The sequence below is a fragment of the Aythya fuligula genome, chromosome 5 (assembly GCF_009819795.1).
Source record: "Aythya fuligula isolate bAytFul2 chromosome 5, bAytFul2.pri, whole genome shotgun sequence".
NCBI lineage: Eukaryota > Metazoa > Chordata > Aves > Anseriformes > Anatidae > Aythya > Aythya fuligula.
Window position 1 is genome coordinate 43,442,900 of NC_045563.1, and position 23,991 is coordinate 43,466,890.

Consider the following 23,991-nt stretch of genomic DNA (forward strand, 5'->3'; position numbering starts at 1 on the left):
AACCAGTTTGACAAAACTATTTAATTACAGCACCATCTGAGAATATTTCAATATGTGAAGTGTTTACAGGTATTTTATAAACATGCAATATTTCATTACTGAATGTAATGACATGGCAAGATGCAAGATGAAAACAGAAACATTAAATATATGTCTGCTTTATTAGGTCAATTGGCAAAACTTGTAAGGAGGATTTCCAAGCCTAATAATGAAGCACACAAACATCAGTATACATAATTTCCATTCCTCTTGTATGTTTTTCAAAGTGTATTATGGATCTGAACATACACCTAGATTTTTAAGTTTGCAGAGGTTTTAAAATTCAGGAGTGCAAAAATTAAGGCTACCTGTGAAAACCCCATCTGCTCTGCAGGCACAGAGTAATTTATTTTAATACACTGATTTTTTTTTAATTAATGTTTTAATAAATGTTCTTGGTTGTTTTTCTATGATACTCATTGCTATACTATATTAATCTTTCCAAAAGTCATATGAAACAAGAAATATTATTATATCTGTTCGAATGATCAGGAACCTTTGAACGAAAGGAATATTAAACAGAAAGCTGTTGTCTTTGCCCACTTTGAACTTACATGCATGTTTGTTTTGTTGTTGTTTGTTTTTTATTTCCTCCTAAGTATTTCCCATTACTTGTGGCCAATATTTATAATGCAAAGCCAGAAATGAAGGTGGCACAGCCTCTGTGTTCCAAAATGCAAGAGGGGCTGTGGCTAGAGCCACAGACTGAATAGAATCAGAAAAGGCCTTCACAGCACAAGTTAGAGTGATGAAGGGTAGTTGAGAATATAAAGCCAGAGTAGTTTCCTCCCTCTTATTCCTTTCCTACACCCCCCAAAAATCTGTTCCACAATGTTCAATTCATCCAAAATGAAGCTCTTGGTGTAGTTGCAGCTGTGAGTTCCTATGCTACTTCAAGGCAGGTCTCAATGGTCTGAGATTGATACACAGACATTGATGGTGCAGTACTAGTGAGAAGTTACTTGACTTGCTCCACAAAACAATTTAGCAGCAGGTGTACAGATGAATATATACCCCCAAGATAGCATCCAACTCTAAAACTGTACCATTATTCCTTCTCCTTTTCCACTTTCTTGTCTCATTCATCACATAATGCTTCAAAATTTGCAACAAATGAAGACTTCCCGCTCGCAACCGACTCCTTCACTACTCAAGCCCAGTTCAACTCTGAAACTACAGACTAAGAGTTCAACTGGAGATGTATTGTCCCGGACGCACTCTAAGTTTCAGTTTAATTGAGTAGAGAGGAATGTGATACTCATCTTCTAAAGACATGTTACCCATTGAAATCATTAGAAAACAAAAAATGGGAAATGCTTTATTTTACCCATGGAACAGCTGGCATGGACTCATTGGCTTCAGATCTACTAGATGCACCACGTCAGGGTGTATGTGCGGTGAACTGTACAAACATGATTTCCTGCTCTACTATTGCAAGTGAATTCAGACGTGGCATTTAGGTGGTTCCAGATACAGTGATTGCATAGACAGTTTTACAGCTCCACCCTATTTGTGGTTTCTACTTTTGTCAAAGTCAATCTCAGGTTGTACATTTAATAGAATTTCTCAGCATTAGATTTAAAAAAAAAAAAAAAAAAATCTTAAAAAAATATAAAGCCTAGATTTTTTCATTCTTGATTTCAGTCAGTATATTCCATATGCTCTTGTTCCAGAGGCTTCCTTCAAAAAACCCTGATCATTCTTCAGATTCTGGGGAAAGGTGATGGTTTGTTAGCAATGGAGCCTCTGAAAATGTGTTTCTTCCCATGGTTGTCTTGCAGCTATATGAGGACAGGCAGCAACTAGTAAAAGCTTACTCCCAAGTTGCTTGTGTTGCCTACAACTGCTTGTCTATGTACCATTTATTTTCGTCTCAGAAAGAACCACTGGTCTTCCTTGAAAAGTAACCTAAGGGTGGAAGAAACATCAGGAAAACATCAGGTTCCCCAGAAAACAGATTCCTTTTGTAGATACACAAGCTGAAGTGCCCTCAAGTGCTGGCTGACATTCAGGGAGCTATGCAAGCAGCATGCACGTGCAAGCACAGCATACAGCTGATGGAAAAACAAACACAGGACAGCCAAACATTGAGAGTGCATAGCAAATCAAAAAGTTCATGGACAACTATTTCTCCAGTCCTGGAGATCAGATCTAAATGACCACTTCCATCCGGTTTCAAGTATTTATTTTATTGTTGCTTAACTTATTTTAAGGAACGCAGGAGACTGTCCTCATCCTGACAGAAATGTAGAAAATCTGCGTCAGTTACATAGAGCAATAAGGAAGTTAGTTACCTTGTTTATAATCAGTAAAAGAATTGTTCTAAAAATAATTATGTACTTAAGACATACAGTCAAGCCACTGAAAGGTTTTGTTTTACAGCTTCAAACTGTAACTAAACTAGAGGTACAGCATTTTCTAAATCAGCCTAAACCAAATTTGCTTTCTATGCAATGAAGATTAAAATACAATATACATAAAAATTATGTGCAGCATTTTCTTACACAGTTCTTAGCATATTATTTCTGAGTTTAATTATATCTTGTATCTTTTGAGGGAATCCTCAAAAAGTATTTAGTCATGTAAAGCAAAATTACAATTTACTATTACATAATTTTTAAAAAGTTATGAGTAAAAATGCAACTGATATTCTTTTTCTATGCTCCACAGTTCGAGTTTTAAACATTTCTTGACCTAAACTGATTTAATAAAGTGAACCTTTAATTTTGTTGCATAATTTTTCTTCTACAATCCCTTCTTCATAAACACTACAATATAAACAAAACAGTAACCTACAGAAACCTACATCTAAACTAGATCTGCATTTCTGTAGTTTAAAAATTGCCCTTCTTCTCAGTTACATTAAGAAATTCCCCAAACATAATACATTCCCAGTTATTTTTCCCCATCCAACTCCCTACTTTTTCCTGTAAGTTACCTATTTCAACTGTATCAGTCACTCAACTGACTGATTTCTCCTTCCATGGCTGCACAGCTTCTGCTTCACTATTACTCCAAGGTCACAGCAAGTTGTAACTCTTTTTAATTGGAGTGAGAAAAAAAAGAAGAAAAAAAGGGTGCAATCAGAAATGATTAGAACCCTAGTTCAGATTCCCTCCACATTTCATGAGACAAAGACAGACCAAATTAGGTTTAGTATATGATGAGCAAAAGCACACCCCTTCAGCTGCAGCTCTTTTTCACAAGCACTCATGCATACTAATATCATAAAAAGGAAATGCTAGAGCTGAAGAGAACTTCAGAGTATCTTTTTTTTTTTTTTCAAACATTTACTATTATGAGAGCAAGTAACATGACACAGTCTTAAATTTACATTCCACTACTGTAACAGTAACTGTCCCATATATTGGAACATGAACTAATTTGTCCTGTTAAAGCACTGCAATTTTCTGCACAATTTTAGACATGCCAATCAAGTTGGATCAGAAGACACTGGCAAACCATTCCATCTCACTGATTTAAACCAGAAGTATTTTCCAACCTTTGAAAAGGCAACCTCACAAATACTGACAATTTAATTATTTATTTTTAACTGAAATGCAGTATCTCTTCTAACGTGCAGTATCATTGTACCTTCTGCTTTAATGCTAAACTTAAACCAACAAGACTTGCTTAAGTTGAAGACTTCATAATTAACTCCATAAAAATCATGGCTATGCTTTTCTAACTTTTGTCAGAAAATGAGGAAAATGAGACCACTCAGGATCATAGAGAGAACGATTTGACAACTTTAGGATGTAGATGTCAAGCTGTATTGTTCCCGAACCATCCCCTTGTTTACTTAACAATTCACATAGAGAATATTATTGATGGGTTAGAAGACATCACACAAACTTCTTCATGTGGTATAGAAATCAATAGGTTACTAAAAATTACACTTTTTGATTTTGGTTAGGAAGGATCAATTTTATATATATATACACATACATACATACATACACACATACACTTACAGAAAAAAATATATATATATAAATATATATTTTCCAGATCTACCTATGGATTTCTGCTGGTAAATCCTTATTATACTTATGAGAGTGAAAGAGAGAGAATGAGAGAGATCTCTTTATACAGTTTGTAGAAACTACCACTGCAAAAATATGCTAAATTCACTTATTTTTATGTTTAGTTATTTTTGGTACAGACATCCCCCAGGGAATCTACAATTGATTGCTACTTGAAGCATGAAAGTTAATCTACTAATCTAGTCTTTTTGATGATCCATAGTTTCACTCACATCCATAACGTAGTGGAAACTTATGTGGACAAATGTTCACATAAATGTTCATCATCTTCATCTTTCTTAAGTTTTTAGACTTTTTTTCTTGATCAATATTTTCTTGATCAATTAGGGTTAAAACATAGCTTTTTAGTTTTCTTTTATTAAAGAGAGGGGTCAGCGAGGCCACAATGAGGGTTTATAAACTGTAACATATATTCAGTAGTAAAAATAATGCAAGATAAACAGCTCATTTATTTTCTACCAGTAACAATCTAATACGTAAGAAAGGAAAGTACATCTGTAATTTTCAAATCTTGAAGTGGAGCCAGGAAAATGGAAAACAAGAGAAAAAATCATTTTTGAAGTTATAATGCAACATAACTATATAAATACATTTAAATTCATCATTTGAATTTTTAAGACATAGTTGATGGCTCCAACATAACTACACCCGAGATGCCTTCAGATCTGTGATTCACTTGTAGCAATACATTATAAAAATGGTTGGAGAATGAATTGATTCACTGTAGGAACTTTTAACAAAAATACAGCAGAGCACAAATTTTCTAAGCTTTATGCTTTTTTACATAGTGTTCACTTACATTTCAAATATTCTTCTAGTCTCTGGATAAAATCATTACATGCAGATCATGTATTCATTCCCCCCAGAAACAGTCTGATTAATTTTTAAAGCACCATTTTGTCATTAGTTATGGATTTGACAGAAGCAAAGACAGCTGAGGCACGTTACTGTAGTTTCAGAAAGCAGTGGGTGGAAGACAAACAGTCTGAAACTCTGGGACATAAGTCAGTCTGCACACATGGAAGCAGAAATTTGAAAATAAATACAGGTAAAGCGTTAGAAAGAGATATTCACTTTTTTTTTCCCCCGAAGAAAAATATAACAAATATCCACAAAGTCAAATAACCCCTTCCAAATCATGCTCTTGCTTCTACAGCTTCTAGTTGAAATTAGTATTTGTACTATCAGTAGTAGCTCACCTACCTGGCTGTACTACAAACTGGCACATACTTGAAGATGTAGAGTAAATTCCGTGAATTTCCCTTCTTGTATTTAACTAATATTAGTTGATCATTACCTAGGAACATGGGCAACAGTTGCCAACATGCTGTTCACTTTTAGTAACACTGCTAATCAAGGAAGTCTCCAATAACCATTTAGCTTTTTCCATGCAATTGCTGCCTGCAGCCTTCCTGGTCTGACAACACTGGATCCCATTTGCATTTGGAAGCCCAGGACCCAGCTAGTACTTTGAAAACTACACAGGAATCCTTCACATCATATGTAACCCAAATAATCAAAATTTGATAGCAAATATGCTACTAGTGGAAAAACATATAAAAGTAGGCTCCCTCTTCTTTTAATCTTCTGTTCAATTTGTTATTATCATTTTATATACATTGATAAGATGATAAGCCTTCTGTTTTGCAAGCTGAGGGTGGTCAAACACTGGAACAGGCTTCAGAGAGATGGCGGATGTTCTGTGCCTGCCCACATTGAAGAGGCATTTGCATAATGCTCTCAATAACATGATTTAACTTTTGGTTGGCCCTGAAGCGGTCAGGTAGTTGGACTAGTTGACCTTTGAGGGTCCACCCAGACGAAGTATTCTATTCCAAACAGCTCCAGCTTTCTCAACCTGTCCTCAGAGGAAAGATGCTCCAGTCCCTCAATCATCTTATTGGCTCTTCACTGGATCTCTGCAGTAGCTCCAGGTCTCTCTTGTATTGAGGAGCACAGAACTGGTGTGGCCTCACCAGTACTGAACAGAGGGGAAGGATCACCTGCTTGACTTGTTGACAACACTCCTCCTAATGCAGCCCAGGAGACTACCAAGTTGTTTTGCAGTGAGGGGACATTGCTGGCTCATCACCACTTAACAATGTGAGGAGGTACTGACAAAACTCCACAGTAAAGATTAAACACACAGCAACATGTACAAAATCCTAAGGATAGAGAGATGGCTTACTCATTACAGGAGGAAAACAGTTTGGAGAGCTCACAAAACAGCTTAATACACTGTTAATATACCAGAGAATAAACTAAAGGATGTGGATATTTTAATGGGAAATTAAGACTTAATTAGCTTGTAAAATGGCTTACATGACTGTTAAAAATTAGCTGTATAAGTTTTTTTAAATAGCCGGCAGAGTAATTCAAAGCACAGAACTTTGATCTCGTAGGGATTTGTAGAAGTACAGCAGGACCCAAAAAGACACATCTAGATTAGTTGCTTGGTGTACTAAAGGTATTCTTTCAGGTAAAAATGTGCCCTGCATCCACTGTTGGGGTTACACACAATACACTGAAATACATCACTGGTACATTCTGCACAGCTTCCCCTTCAGTGGAACCAAAGCTGAACTCCTGCACAGGAGCACTTCATTTGCAAGGCACACAGAAATATCTACCCCAGAAAGAAAGAGCATCTTCTCAATGTCCTCCGAGCAGTATGCTCCCTTTGCACGCACACAAGTCTGTCTGCACAGAAGTCTGCTCTGCATAACTCACAGACACGTGATACACACCTAAGACTGACACCTGGTGCAAATTTCCCACAGGTGATAAATATGCAATGTAAACATCTACTACTAGAACTGTAACAGACTGCACAAAAAAATCCCATTTCATTTTCTTTTTGAATTATACTAGTCACACTAAGGCACAAAATTGTCCCTCAAGTTCTTAGAATGAATTGGTAAATATTTTTAGAAGGTGAAGAAAGTATTAAAAGGTTCTTCAAATTCTGAACACAACCAATACAAAGGAAAATACTGGGAATAAGAAGGTGAAAAGCTCTTTGACTAAGAGCAACCACAGCATGATAAAATTCATATTCCTCAGCAAAGACAAGAACGAGAAGAACAAAATGAAAGCAACGGCCCTGCAGACCTCAGTAATCTCAAAGTTGTAAAAGGTCTCAGAAGGAACCCAGACTGGCAGTTCATTAAAAAGTAACAAAACAGGCAGAAGAGAAGGATTATGAAAATTCTGAACTGGGCAAATCATGTGTTTTTGATTTACCTCAATCATGAAAGCTTTCAGAAGTGGAAACTTAAAGCACAAGAGACTGCATTAGTAAAAAGTGTCAACAATAACAAGTAATAATTTCACTACAATTGTAGTCTTAAAACACACAACAAAAGAGTTTGCCTGCTACATGTTGCGGAGATCAATGATATGAAACACGTTAAACTTTCAAATGCTTTTCTTCATCAAGCTTCATTAAAAACACCACCAGAGAACAAAGATGACTAACCCAGACCGGACAAAAAGAAATCAGAGTACTCACACTGATGTTTTCAACAAAAACCAACTCTAAAGAACTTCATCTAGTGTATTTTAAAACAATTCAAAACAATTCTGGCATTTTCAAATTGCACTTGAAAACTCATGGATGAATGCAGTAAAGGGAGGACTTGAATGAAAGCCTATTATATAAAAAATCAGGGGAAAAGAAAGGAATGTGGGAATTATAGACTGGTCAGCTAAACTTTCATCCTAATGGTATTGTCTCTTAATTATTAGGCATTCTTCAGAGCAAAATTGGTATTACTTGGCTGAAATTGTCTTAAAATGAAGACAAAACTGATTGGATAACTAGACCCATACTCAAGGAATGATTAGCACTGTCAGAAAGCACAAACATGCTGAACGTCCCGGGCACGTTCCAAAGGAGAGCCTTGTCTCAGTCCACTTCTTTATAATGATGTCATTGATTATCTGGATAATAAAAAAATCTTACAAGACTTTCATTACTATATGAAACTGAGACAGACAGCACATGCATGAGACACAGGGCTGAAATTCAAAAACATCTCAAAAAAAAAATAAAGAGAAGCAACCTGAAGAAAGGACGATGAAGTTTTACAGGCATGTGCTACTGGAGACATGGTTTGGGAAAAGTAAGCACAGAGAACAACCAGTTAACTAACACTTTTCAGAAAAGGATTCAGGGGTTATATGCTGAATATGAATGAATGCAAAGTTTGAAAAGATCAGGAATAATGGTAGGAAAACTGATACTGCTCTAAAAACCATTTCTTGACATCTCATGCCATCTCTAAAAGAATCATTAAAGAAATAGATGCAAGCTCATGTCTGGAGGACAACTATTACGTTAGCTTATTCACATAGGCTTGTTAAACAAAGATCTTAATCCCATACTCAGTGGCAGACTGGCAAACCAAATTACACAAATGAGAATTTTTGCATGGAAACAGGTACCTCCAGAAATCTATTAAGTACCGCTTGGCAGTTCATAGCTCATAAAGTCAGATGATTCCATCTCAGTTTTGGCCTTTACCTGCCAAGTATGAAAGGTTATTTGGTTAGTTCACTGAGTGGGGCTGGGGGAGCCAGGGAAGGTTATCACTGACTCTGTAATCTATTTGATTTATTCAACACATGGGCCAACTGATAAACTCTTTGTCTCTGAACATTTGTTTCCAAGTTAAAAGGAAAAATGAACATACCACCCAAACTGGCAGTGGAAAATGCTGTATATACAAAAGATCTTTACAGTTGTGATGTTTGGAGAAGTCTCTACTTCTTTGCACAGACTTGTGAAGAAAAAGCACTGCTATCACAGCAAACTTCATATGTTAAGGATTTTACAACCTGAGAAAGCAATACTTGCTGTTAAAGTGGAAGACATTGCATTGAACTTGTTAAAAAAAAAAAAAAAAAAAGGCACAAATCTCTTGCACTACTGATTTGAGGTCTTGAGGTCTGCAAGACCATGATCTTGAGGTCTGCAAAAAACTCTAAGTTTGATGGTAAAAAATATACATTGGTATATATAAATGGTATGCCATTCATACCATACATTAACACAAAAAACATCCAGGAAATTTTGACTTTGGTCAGAACTTTTATTATTTAAAAATTGAAACCAAAAAACATGGTTGACTTTTTAGATTTCTTTATTTTCTGTATGCTCAAAGCTCATTTTCCACCATATAAGAAAGTTCAATTCCACACAACACCGTAAATCTCTCCTTCTCTCTCTCACCTTTCAACAGTTCCAGCTCACAGTTGCTACAGTGCATATCAGTACATACTAGGAAGACAGAAATATATTCATGCTTATATCATTCTTTTAAAATGACATTTTTCTGAGCTCATACCTAACACATCACATCACATCACTAGCCAAACCCCCTTCCCACAGGCATATTTTCTTGTGAATGCTAAAGTATTAGGAAGAAATTAGGCCTACAAGTTAAATGTTAAAGATTTTTTTTTTAAAAAAAAAGGACGGAGCACAGTCTGAGGGTCCTCCTCCCACTGGAGTTCAAGACTGTCATATAGGACATTTTTCTTGGCATCTGTCTTATCTCTTACTACATGAAAGGCATCTATCCAATGGAAGAGGCAAGTACCAACTAGCAATCATAAAAAAAAAATCTCATCTCAAAAGATGATATGTCAGCTAAAGTCATGTCCAATCTCAACATGATAGTGTGATTCTGTGATGTCTTAAAAAAAAAAAAAAAAAAAAAAAAAAAAGTAAAAGGATTTTTCTTAAGACTTAAAAAAAAAAAAAAAGTATTTGGCATCAACACAAATGAAACTGTACTATTAAAAACATAAACTAAGCAACAAGGTGGAACTGCTAACAACAACTAAACCTTGTTGCAGCTATACCATTAGGCTAAAACTGTCATCTAGAAGTGTAGACAGACTTGTAAAAATGTAAAAAACTAAAACTGATGTCCTTACTTTTTGCATTTTTAACAAATTTCCATGAGCAAATAAAGCACAAGAAGGACAGAAATATAGTTGTGCTTATTTTTCCTTTATCAAATGAAGTTTCTAGAAAGAATTTTTAAAAGTGTCCTCTAACCATAAGAAATTGATTCTGCTGGGTCTTCTATACAGTTTTGGATGTTAGTGAAAAGTTCCAAAGCCAAATGTTCCAAAAGCAAAAGACAGCAAAGCAGCTTCATTTTCAGGCTGAGACATCTCAAATTCATTCTCTCAGTGCCAGCAGTCCCCTTTTCATTGAGCTGCTTTAAGGTAATAGACATTATGGCCAATCCATACTGCTAGGCAGGAGTGCTCCAAGTTGCACAAGGGTCATCTTAGAGCACAGCCCACATCCCCAGGCCTTCAGGACAGACAGAGAACCCACCTGCATCTGAAGTTAGGAAGGATTACAAGTCTAGCACAGAAGAAACCAAAGCTTTTACAACCTCCATATAACATCAGCTGCAAGTTATACACTTTCAATATACACTAAAATGTTTTCCACATGCAGTTCAACCATTTTCTGCCCCTTGTTCTCTCCCTAACAACATTTAGCCAGTCTGCGTGAAGCAATATTATGCAATGCAAATTTAGGAAAATAGTAAGAAGTCATTGGCATTTTGTTTTAGCAATCTGACATAATGTAATTGCTCATCTTTATTTACGCAATATTGTTTACCTCAATCAAAATGTTTTAGAGGGTACTGTCATTAGTCATTTTGATTGACTACTCTGAAAAGTCACACTAACTTTGAAAAAACATGCACCAGCAATCTCTAGGAACCTACATTTTCTGTTTTCATTAACATAAGTGTTTTATACTAATGTAAAAGTAATGTGTGTTTTATACTAATGATCATTCAGGTAAAAGAATACAGCAACTGCAGCACATGCTTTAGACCATGTTTTTGTTATTATAAGGATTTCAAAACAAAATACATGTATATTCAGACCATAATACATTGTACACAGATAACTTGGATATGGTTTCAATTAGCTGCCCTTCACTTACTGTCCAGCTTCCCCCTCCAAAGTCATTAGGCACTTTCAGTACCTAGTTTCCAGAAAAATATCTGCTTGCATTTTTCCTTCATCTACTGAGTAAAAAAAAAAAAAAAAAAAAAAAAAAAAAAAAAAAAAAGAAAGTTGCCAGTATCTCAATTACATGAATTTGCAAGAACAGAAATTGGACCTTTCACTATGAATACTCTTCTGCATGAATATTGAAAGGTTCCTTTTTCAGTGTTATAGCCCTCCATCTGCCTACATTCCCATTATGTAAACCCCATTTTCCAAGCAATAAGAGAAAATGAATTCCAGAATGGAATCTAAAAGAAAAAAAAAATCCTCACTTAAACATTGTATTTCAAAAACATTTCAATTAATTTATTAGAAGAAATATAGAAGAATCCACCTAGTTAGTATTTTGCATATCTGAGTTTCCCTATGAATTTCAGTATACATGATTTTTTTCCACAATATCCACTATAGACCAAGTGTGTAAGTGTATAATGTATATACTTGTACAGTTGTCCTCATATATAAATAACACTGCACAAAATAGAAAACTACCACTTTACAAAATAAGATAATTAAAAATGAGGGGGAGTGCTCTATTGTTCTGTACACCAGCTGAAGTATCTCTCCCCAACATGAATTCTCTGCAATTTAATAACACGTGAGCTCACAGACAGCCTACCTTCAGTCAGGTTACTTGGCTTCTTATTCTACCCAGATGTTGGTCTCTAAAAAATATAAGGCCTTTGATATTCTTTGATATTTCTAGTCTTCCATCAAATGCAACTTAATCCAGACAATAGAAAAAAAGTATTTCAGAGGCGACAGAGAAATGAACATGTAAAGAGACGGAAAACCAAGATCTAGTTTCCTTCAACAGCACCCACTCTGTCTGCCCATCATTTGATCCCATTCTCTCCCTCACTGACCTTTCAGAGCAGCTGTGCCCTGTGATCAGATATCGGATACAGGAAAAATTAAACGCATACTAAGTGCTATGGGTGTACCATTCCCTTCAAAAGAGAAACCATGTTCTGAGCACCCAAACATTAACAAGCTGAGCAATTATTCTAATCGCTTATTTGTGAAATAATAAAAAAATGAAAAATTGAAGAAAAATGAATGAGAAACTGAATCATGCTTGAATCAGATTGCTTGAAAAGATTGTCCACAGTACATATAGTTAAATGGAAGCTCTGACTTAAACGGGACAATCTTTGCTTTTGCATTTTTAAATACCAAAAATGGAAAGCAGTACAGAACACGACGGTAACCTCTGGGAATGGAATTATCTCACAAATAAAAGATTACTTATTTTTTTACTCTTTTGTTTAACTTCTTGTCCTCCTCATGTTATATTAAAACACAAGCAAGAAGATACAAATAACTTACTTAACAGCAATTTTATTTCTAGCCTTTCCCTTGAGAATTAGAAGATAAAATTTTAGAAGCATCCATACATTTGAATGAAATGACCACAATTAAGTGAAAAAACACCATTTGCCTTCCAAATAAGAAAGAAGAATGAAACGACATAATAAAATAAAGCACACAAAGCAGACTGCCACTATTTGCAGCTTAATGGAACATCAATATAAAGTAGATGAAAGACTCTGATGTGAATCTGCAAGCTATGGTCCTTGTTGTTAACAGCTAAGAAATCCCAGAGGAGGAGTGAATTTATGCTAAGCAGAGAACATAAATTGTACTTAATAATAGAAGAAGCTTTTTTCAATTTTCACCACATGGAACTGCAGAATCATTGATGTTGCAAGAGACCTTGGGAAGCCAAGTCAGAGTAGGGTCAGTACTGAATTTAGATCAATTAAAAAGCTCTAAATTAGAAAACTAAAGCTGTCTAGGTCCAAAGAACTCATAAATGTATTTGTAATTATCATGAGGTTCAGACTTTGTTTTTTAAAAAACACTCTCATCCCATTGTGTATTGGTACTCATGTAAGTGACATTCAAACATTCAATGTTCATTTTTGATTGAAGCACATTGGGGAAAAAATGGAGCAATGATCATGCCACATTAATGAAAGATTTTGAGGCACTCCTATTCAAAAGATAGAAATTAGGCTTCACAAAGGGCAAGTCAAAGCTTTTCTCATTACATAATTTTTGTTGTTTTCAGAACCTCCCTTTTGTACTACTAAATAAGAAATCAGGTTTTTGACTATTAATGTTACCAGCTTTTTCCTCTAATAGCAAAAAAAATAATAATAATAAAAAAAATCTTCCTAAATCAAAGGAAGCATGCAGGTTCACCATCAACACCGGATGAGAATGAGACACATCAAGTATTTTAGGAAGAGTCTTAAGGGTGTATTTCCCTCAAATCTTTTCTAGAGGCATCTCCAAACGCACATCCTAACAAATTTTTACATATTGTTTATTTACCTCTCAAATATAGAAACAAACACTTGCAGGCTTTTTAAGCTGAATGTGTGAAGTTTTTTGCTCTTGTTTTTTGAAACAAGAAATTCTTGTTTCACTGTTTAGTCTTCAAGGGGGGGTTCCATCCTTATTCTCTTACCTAGGTTATATCCAAAAATTAAGCTTACCCAACTCAGTAAAGCTGACTTTTTTTTTTTTTCTTTTGTGCATCAAGCACTTATTTCTGGGTAAACCAGGATATTAAACAAAATTACGTGACCACAGTTTGGAACGTGAACTGTATGCTACATTGAATGTTACCAAAATATTAATATTCTTACATTTAAGTATTCAATTGCACATACAGTTATGTGAAATCTGTGAACGCACAGCATTTTTAAGATACATTAAACAATCAGCAGCCAAATTTTAGCTTAGACTGTATGCCCTTAGTTTACTCAATAGATGTCTATCAGTCCAGGATATTAACTTTAGATGCCTAAATTACATAGTGTGACCATTCGATAAGAGCCTGTTACGAAGCATAGGAAATATGAAGAAAGGTGGGAAAAGGAACAAGAAGTTACACAAAAAAGTACTCAGTAGCTTTAGTTTTGATTTCACTTCTAAGCCTGAATGGCAAGGTAGTGTCTAAATAATGCTTCTTTTTCCTGTGGAACATCTCTGACACGTACACGTCCTCCCTGCAAAGACGGATAAATCAAGTATGTCCTCTGTCCGTTCATTTTCCAAGTGGAATAACCTTTCTTTCTTGAAAAATTACACATTGTTCCTCTTAAAAACAATCTTTGCAGCAGATGAGTGTATTATTTCATTCTATCATTGCTTCCTCTGCACAGACAACCTTCACCACTCCACGAGGACAGATAACCCAAGCAGGACCCTCCCCTACATAATACTGTCAGGTTTTGTTGTTGTTTCTAACCCGTAAGATTTGAGGTCTTTATTTCATTTTGAAAAGGCTGACATTTTACCAACCATTGCTGCTAATCACAGTTTTCCATGAGGAACTTCTGTGCTTTTGCTGACAGCCTAGGATGAATTTATCCCAGCGCTGTCTTCAGAGATACTGCTGATAAGCTGCGGCTTTTAATGTTGAGACATCATTCCACGTGGTCTAAGATGTGGCCTTTTAATCAGCTGTCTAGTGCACCTTGACTGCAAAGTACAGATGGCAGGGACTGTATCCTGTGTAATAACAATACAGCAAATAATAAGGCTCTAATATACTAATCTAATAAAGCTACTTAGCATCAATATTAGGTATCAATACAACAAGTGTACACACACAAGCTTAAGGATTGAAAAGCACTGTTAGAAATATTTTCCAGTTGCTTTCTACCTTGTCTTTTGTATGTATATTTAACTATCAGCCTCAACTTCCCATTTTGCCCTATGCTTCCCTTTTTAAATACACTAGGTGATACAAAACAGCACGGTGACCACGCCTTAATGTACCTCCTTAATAGCTATATTCTCAAAAATCCTTATTACCTGTTACTGTCTTATAAGCACACTACTATCAGAATTTATGTTTTTTGTTTTTGAATATTCCAATCAAATAAGAGACCACAGATACAGCACAAAGAAAAAAAAAAAAAAAAAAAAAAGCAGCCTTATTAAGCCACATATAAGCTGGAACAGCTCCTTAATAAACTTTATCTGTGTCTTCAGCTGTGGCGGGGGAATGCTGACACATTAATTTGAATATTCGTTTAATTATTGATTGTGGTGAGCTGCATACTCTCAAAACCACAGAAACATTGCAACCTTCAGGAGCCACCTCGTCTGACTTCCCACTTACAGCAGGACTATCTCCAACGCAAGGTTTTGTTTACCGAAGTCCAAAAAAGAAGGATAATGTTTCCACATTCTTTCTGGGTACCTGCTCTAGTCCTCCACTCTTTCAAACCTTAATTTGCAGTCATTGGCCTTTGTTTCACCCTCTGTCACTAACTAAAAATTTAAAAATTTATAAAAATAACTAAAAATTATCACCTGTGTAACTCTCCTTGAAGTGCTTATGCAGTTTCCTCCAAGAACAACTTCACCACTCGGAACCCCTGAGGTACTGTGATAGTTGCCAAATAACATAAAACAAATGGAAGGAAGGAGGTGGAGGTTTACATTAGATGGTCAGTTAAACACTGGCATTAGTTGATAGGTCTGAAACTGTGTCATTCTGTGGGTAAGATTCAGACGGCATGAAAACAAAATGCATGATCAGATCATAAACATGGGTTAAAGACAGACTAGACATTGTTTCTAGGTATAGAGACAAATATTTGTTTTCCAAATTGTTTGATTTTCCCAGACTGGAAACTGTGTCAGTAAACCATACTGTCCTCCTTATCAGTTGAGTTCCCTTCATACCACACACGGTCATCCCATGGATCAACACCACTATTTAAGAAGTTTAGATCATATAAACAACCCTCTGTGGCCCACAGATTCTACAGGGTTTTCAGGACTGTTTCAGTATGAATATAGATTCTAGCCTACCATTCATAAATTGCATAAGGACATAGGTTACATACTTTTTGGAGCCTCAGATTATTGCACGCTTTTACCAGTATGGTCTACACACATACAAACAGAAATGACTAACATAACAGGATTTCTTAGGTGGTAGGAAAAAAGATAAAGCAATATAACCACTGAAGTTGCTGTTTTTAAGGATACATGTATTTTAGAGAAATTGCCTCTTAGCCAGAATGTTGCTCCCTGTCACAGCTTTTGCGACTGACAAGATGCTAACAAACGCTATTTCTAACGCTCAAGAAAAAAATATTCTCAAGGTTGACCTTTTTTTTAAAAAAAAAAAAAAAATCTTGGAAAAAACAGAACATGCTTTCAGACTGCACAGGACACGTTCAGACATGGTTCTTTTGAAGCATAGAAGATAAAGGCTTATAACTGGCAACTGTGGTCATGGCTTGCACCTTCAATTCATGTACTTCATGCTTAAAATTAAGTGGAAAGACCAAGGTTTTATGCCAACCACTAATGAAAGCCTCTAGAAGCTTCTTTATTCCTCTGAGGAAGCAGCCAAGATCCAGATTAGATGCAGTACATTCAGGTTTCCTCCTTTAAGAAAAAAAACCAGTACTGATCAAATTAATATGCGATGTTCTAGCTTTAATGTCATTGCAGTTTCTGAGCTCATTCTGACTGTGGCATAGGCGCAGACAGCTGACTGTCTCTACAAGGAGACACTATGACAATACACTATACCATGGTGCAAGAAGTGAAAGTTTACATCTTGACTAAGTTTTCCCCAGTTGAAGAAGAAAACGGAATTACAAGGAACAATCTAAAGGAAGCCACAAATTCATGGAGGAAGAGAAAGTAAAAAAACAATGTTATACACTGAAATGTATGTCTACCTTCATGAGTATGCATATATCCCTGTAATATGTTCAGATTCATTTCTGGATTATAACATAATACACTATGCTACCTTTCTAAATTTTTGCATGGTTTTCCAGCAGGTAAAACTACAGAATTTAAAAGAAAAAATGTGCCTCATGAAATAGCTGACTTGAAGCACACACTTCAAGGTTTTGTTCTTAACAAAATTTAAAAACAGATGTGTACAAGTTATTTTAATCCTACACATTATTTTTTGAGTGACATGAAATTTGTCATTATTTCAGACTGTTGCGTGAATAGGAATATTTAAAAGGAAAGAAAAGTCCTAAAAAAGCAAGAGATCATACAGTGGTACTAAAAGTCCTTTACTAGAAAAAAGAAGGGTGGAAGAAAGCCTTTGAAAGAAACCTGTTTTGGTTTCCAATATCCTGGACATTCACAGGGACTCCAAAAGCCAGAAGGATGCAAACGAAGGCAAGGTCCAGGCAGAGCACTGCCAACATTCATGCAGGATATCCATGCTCAGCCTGGTGAGGGCCCCGCCAGCCAAGAAGAGCAAGGCACTGTATCGAAAGCCTCCTCACACAACACTGTGCAGCACACTGAGCATATCAGGCACAGAAAGCCAAATCACCGCCAAAGATGATGTAAAAGGCATCTCAGAGAAGCATGGTTTTTATTCTCATGTAGCTCAAATACTTTTAGAGCTAACAAGACAGGATAGCTAAACTCTGCAGAGGTTCTGCTGGAAAGCTACGATCAAGCCTGTGTAGAAGACATTCAAGTCTGATGCTGAAAATGAAACAGGTACTGTACTGGAACACACCCTAAGGCAGATGTCAGTTCCATCCCAAAACAGACAAACTGGTATCATGCAAGAAGCACATCAGAGCTCCAAAAGACAGATTGAAAGAGCAGCTCTCCTCCAAGCAGCAAGAGCCAAATACAAGTCAAACGCCTGCACTGACCCCACTGAAGATGCCAGACAATACAGCCAAACCGCTGTATGAGGAGGATTAATCAAAAAGGCAGAAACAAGATGTTTTCCAACAAGTGCAGAGCATTTAGAAGAGATGTCTGCACAGGGTAGCTAAAATGAATTCACCCAGGCTTTGGATAAATACTTGGGATGAGATTTAATTTATATACTTAATTGCACCTGTGTAACTCTAGCTACGTTACATAATGTCAACATAAACCTGCCAGATGTCCAGCAGACACTGAAGTCAAGAAGTTAATGATGACCTACAATATGTACAAAAGTAATTAGAAAAACTACAAATAAGGCATGTACTTGTCACGGGTTGCTTGAAATAGATTATTAAAGTCTTGGTCTCGCTGTACTTAATATTATCTTATCAGCTATATTTTTTAATTACACATAGCCCTATCTTAAAAATTCCATGGATGTCCTTAAAATAATTCCTATCACTAAATAATAATAATAATAAAGCTAATGTAAATTGGCAAAAGTTTTTAATCAAAATAGATTCATATACAGGAAAACATTAAGAAACTAAAAGTAATAATATGCAGATTTCAGGAAGTCTGCTCACTTCCTTGCAGGTAACCACTGTGTAACACACGTGGTAACCATACAGCCAGATTTCTCCCAACAGGGGAAAAAAAAATTGACAAGAACAACTAGTTTTGGATGTTTATGAGGCATTTCCAGAAATTATGGAAAAATACCCATGGACAAAGTATGCACATGGACTTGGCACATACTGATGCATACTGCACAGCACAGATAACCTGCACATAAGCAGTAACTCCTCTGCATCTTCAGGATGTAGTGGGCATTCACAGGTAATCCATGTGGCTTGTGCCCAGTAAGCCTGGTATCAGACCGACCAACCGACCTCCGGTACTTCACGTTCACTGAGCACATGATACAGCGTATGCACCTCTGTCTGGAAAATGCTGCAACTTCATGAATAAATTCTGTTCTTTCTCTGGCAATTGAGCTTCATCTCATCAGCAATGAGAAGCATCTCATCTGCTTTACTCATCTTAATATTTTTTAAAATTATTATGGAAATTATGTGTTTCCTGGAGGAAGCATCATTAGGACTACCACAACAGCAACACAGAACTCCTTTTATAATTCCTTTAAAAATGAAAATGTCAACTGCTTTGGTTACAAGCCAGTGTTCTGTCCAAAGCTCCATCTTATTTCTTATTCTATGAGAATTCATTTGATAGCCTTTAATCTTTGGCAAGGAATTTCTCAAACGGTCTAGATAACTCAGTGGCATTAGACCAACTTTCCTCATCCAAATCCCTGACATGTTAGATAACAAAGTTAGCATTTCTTTTTTTTTTTTTTTTTTTAAAAAAAAAAAAAAAAAAGGGTTTCTTTAAACAAATTCAGACTGATTCCCTTTCATCAGTTATCCTTTTCCTGGCATTTTCTCACACATTCTCCAAATGTAATTTTAATGAATCTACAAACTAACATTGTGTACACTGACTTACAGTTTCCAGGGTGGAGAATAATAAATGTAAAGTCAATAGAAGATTGAGCAGCAAACATCAAAAGTCTCACTTGAGTTTATAAGGGTGAGATTAGAAAAGTACTTTCACTTTGAAATATGTTTACACGCATAATGACAAGGCACCTCACATTCCTGAAATGAAATTAACAACTTTGTTTCTTTGCAGTCAGAAAGAAGCATTCAGTTTAGAGAAATCACAAGAAGTTGAACATTTTGTTATCAGTGTACATCAGGCAAAAATTCCTAGAGAATGTAGCTTTAACAGATAAACACGTATCTGTACTAACTGTCCCCAGACATACGAATGATGTGACTACAGCCAAACATGTCGTGAATATACAAAATGTCTACAAGTGTGTGTTGAATCAACAGCATACGAGTTCTGGTCAGAGTGGGAAAAAACCTTTCACAGTTCCTCTGTTTATCCTGAAGGGAAAAATCTTTCTTTCTTTCTATGATACTATTTATTGCGAGTCCCCAACCTGCTCCAAAGGGAATTATTTTATTACTATCAGGCCCTTGTTTATTTCAAGAGAGTTTGTAAACTTGGGGGGAAAAACAACAACAAAAACCTTCATCCATATAAACAAAATCCATATGTTTTTCATGGCTGTTTGAAACCCTTGCAGAAAAGGTTAAGAATATTTTCAAAACAATCTTCAGAAAAGCTCTTTTCTTCACTAAGACCACAGGTTTAGAGATTCTGGCTGGGTGGGGACAAAAAAAATATATATATATATATATAAAACATACACCTAAGCTTACATTTGTTTTCCTGTTTTATTTATTTCAGAATAAGTTGGATTTCCTTTATCAAGGTCAACCAGGAGCACAAACATATATGTACCTGTTCCCAAATGTAAATGTTTGATTTCAATTCTTCATAGGACAATATAAAAGCTCTTCGCTTGACATCTGACTATCCTCTTACTTTAAATACTGAATACCTTATGTGATGATGAATCTGGGTACAGTATTCCATTCGCTGTATACCACTTGAACCATCCTTTTATTTTTCTTTTTGTCCTTCCCCATTCCTGAAATGGCCTACTTTACTATTACTGTTTTTATTTGTTGTAAAGTTTCAGAACTAACCAAACCAGGGAACCATGTACAACAGTACTTTTATAAACAGTCTGAAACATGCACAGCCAATGATCAAATTTTGTTTCCATTTCAGATCAAATTGTTTTCTCTGTGTTTGTTTTAAGAGAAAACACACACAAAAACCAGAAGAATACTTATACCGGCCTAGCTGTGTCCATATTCAAACTGCCTCAAGTTTCTAAAGCTTATAAGGTAGCAACCCACAGACCATCAGCCATGCAGACCTCAAAAAAAAAAAAAAAAAAAAAAAAGAAGAAACGTTTGCTACTTTCAGCAATTTCTCTGACTTCATATGCTGAAGGCCTACAATATCTGGTCATCTGGTCTAAGGGATATTTTATAAAACACGTATTTCCATGCCAAACAACTTTGTAGCACATATTTACTTAAGAAATCAAAGTTTTCAAAACTTGGCAATGCCACTACAGTAACCCAACACATTGCATGTGAGTCACCGAAGGTGACAAAGAATTTCAGCAAACAGAAAATACAAACTTTACTCTTTGTATAGTGTAGGAAATTTTAAGCAAGTTCTTTTCTCTTTTGCTAATAACTTTAAATAAAAAAAAGTCTTTGATAACATGACCATTCTGGACAACTACAAATATGCTGTGCTCCTACGTCGTGTGCTTTGCCCTGGATAAGTGGCTCTATTGTGTGCAGTTAACCCAAGAAGGGCAATAATTCAAACTATTTATCTTCAGAAAACAAAGATTGTATTTTACAATATTCTCCTACTGATCCTGTGGGGGAGTCAGCCTAGAAGTCCAACACTGACACACATTTTTTATTTTATTCTCGTTTCTTGTTAGCCACATTTTTAAATGTTAAAAATTCCCTCTCGGCCGAAGAACAAGTAACCCTACATGAACAAGTCTCAAGGTTTTCACATCACTGATTCTAAGAAAGACAAACAAACACAGACTCAAAGGAACAAAATGTAATTTAGCTGTCTTTAAACAAATTTCAATGTGTTTGGATTTATGCCTGAAGCTAGCACATACCATTTCATCTTTAGAATTTCTATGAAAATTTCTATATAACTATCTCAGGGTGATAGGTACAATTTCCTCCTGAAGGAATGTGGCTCATGGATAACAGAAGAAAAACAGACTCTTTGTTCGTTCCATTTTTCAGACTATGTATTAGATAATAAATATAATTATATTCTCTACCAAAAGTAGCAAGCTGAACCTTTGTACTCCAGATGCTGTTTCAAGTCCACTAGTGTAAATGTATGCAAAAAAAAATGTTTATTTCAAAATATAAACATACATTATACATAGCAAAACTTATATTTGTGCACACATGTACAGTATATATTATTTATATATAAAACCACCAAATAGATGTATCTACGTATGGTGGTTTTCTACATATTTACATACACATGCATACATCAACCCATATAAACACACACACCCTACAAATTCACACCCCACTTAAGCTTACGTATGCTCCACTATGCACGCTCTGAGAAGCTTAGGTCAATTTCATATAAATTCCACACACTAAGCACTAAGTTCACTTAGCTGATAAATCTGTGCAGAGTAAGGGTCATAAATATCTTCACTCAGGTATACCCACATTACCGTGGGAGAGGCTCTCTATAAACAGATCATCTGACACTGATACTGAAGGGAAGCTGGCACAATCCTATAAATAAAGTTGCATGCAAAAGGACTGCTTAAATGTTTAACAGTATAACCACAGAGACAGAGCTGATATTAGCAGTCTAACAGGAAAGCTAAAGAGAAAAAACAAAGTCACTTCTTCTCATCTTGATACACTGCTTAAACAGTCCAGACTAAACAGTGACTTTGGGACAAAATAGGTACCTGCCAGGCACCACCTACTTACTTTACAGACCCAAGGAAACTTGGAAATAGCGTGAGATTTCACTGAGATCTCACACTATTAACGGTATTGTCTCCTGCTTAACTGTGATAAGCAAATCAATCTTTCCCATAAGATCATGAGCAAGCAGTGCTTCAAATAAGTTCAAGGAAAGGAAAAAAAATCACGAATCTCTAACACACAGAAAGAGTTACCTCATAAAAAATACGTGGTATCTAGAAGTGTTTTTCTTTTTAAGAAGGCCCTCTCTTCCAATTTTCCCTTTCTTTGAGTCACTTTCTTCTCACCAGCCTTGCAAAAGCAGTAATTTGAGCTCTGAGAAACTGTGCCTAGAAGAAAGTTCCTCGTTCAGGTGTGTTCCACAGAAAAACAGCTAAATGATTTTCTCTTTTTTATTGTCAGTACACAAATAAAAATGTCGAACGCGTTAATGTCAGTACTTACTCAGATAAGCCTGACTCTTGGAGGAAAAGCCAACGCGTTTAGTTTTCTTTAAACAATACTACATTGTTAGGAAATTAGGAAATTGTTAGGAAGTATGAAAGATTAGACTCAAGCTTACTGTAAGTCCATGAAATGAATAAACCACTCAAGCACAAATACATAAACAATGCATGCAACAATCTTGATATGTTTTCATTATTGCTAGCATAGTAACAAGCGAATGGCAAAATATTAACAGCATTTAAGTTGTGCCTGAGGTATATGACCAAGCAACAAGTTCTGGCCTAGCTCTAAAAGCAAACATGGTGGTGTTAAAAAAAAAAAAAAAAAAAAAAAAAAAAGTATGTCGTTCTTCAGAATTTAATTTAGCAAAGCAGGTAACCAACCACCTCAACCAGCAACTGACACATAAAATTTGGAAGTTAAGATGTGTATTGTGTACTTTTTTTGAATATATGTAATTAGTTGCTCTTCAAAATAGGGAAAATTGACTTTTTAGTGAAGTTCAGGGGACAGGCTCTCTACAAACAAACCTAAAACTTTTAAAAATAAAATATCCTGTTTGGATTTATTTTACAGTAGTGAAAACAAAGAGGAGGAACAAAACAAACAAACAAACAAACAAAAACACAACACACTTTTTCCATTGTAACTATCCAGGATATCTAGCTTTCGGTTGGTCGGGGGTTTTTTGGTTTTGTTTTCTTTTGTAACACTTCCTTCGGTCCCTCGCATGAAGAGAGTAAAACTTCAACGCGCATCGCGCCTGTTAACACAGAGAAGCGGGGAACGCCCGAGGCCAGCGGAGGCTCGGGGCAGATGCCAGCCTCCGGCCCAAAGAAGCAGCACCAAGTGCCTGCCTCCCTCCCTGCCTCCGCTCCCCGCCTCCCCCGGAGCGACCCCGCCGCAGTGTGGCGCGCCCCGGCCTCCCGCGGCGCGGCGGCCACCTGCCAGCACCGGCTCCCCGCGGCGCCGGCCTCTACCGGAGACCCCGGCCCCGTCCCGCTGCTGCCCCCGCCCGGAGCGGGGAGCGGCGCGCGGGGCTGCTCGCCGCTCTGGACGCTAGGCTGGTTTTTCCTTGTTGGGGTTGGGTTGTTGTTTTCTCTTTCTTTCTTTCTCTCTTTCTGTTTTTTATTTATTTATTTTTTTTAATTTGAGTGGAAAGTTTCCTCTTCCAGCAGAGGCTGGGACGAGGCGCAAGGCGCCCTCGCGGCTGACAGGTTTGTGCCCCCCCCCCCGCC

General features: G+C 36.3%; 1 protein-coding gene across 2 annotated transcripts in view; it reads right to left on the reverse strand.

The window, feature by feature from the left end:
* Positions 1 to 23,991, reverse strand: part of PRKD1 (protein kinase D1) — a 123,305-nt gene that overhangs the window by 98,588 nt on the left and 726 nt on the right. The window lies entirely within an intron of this gene.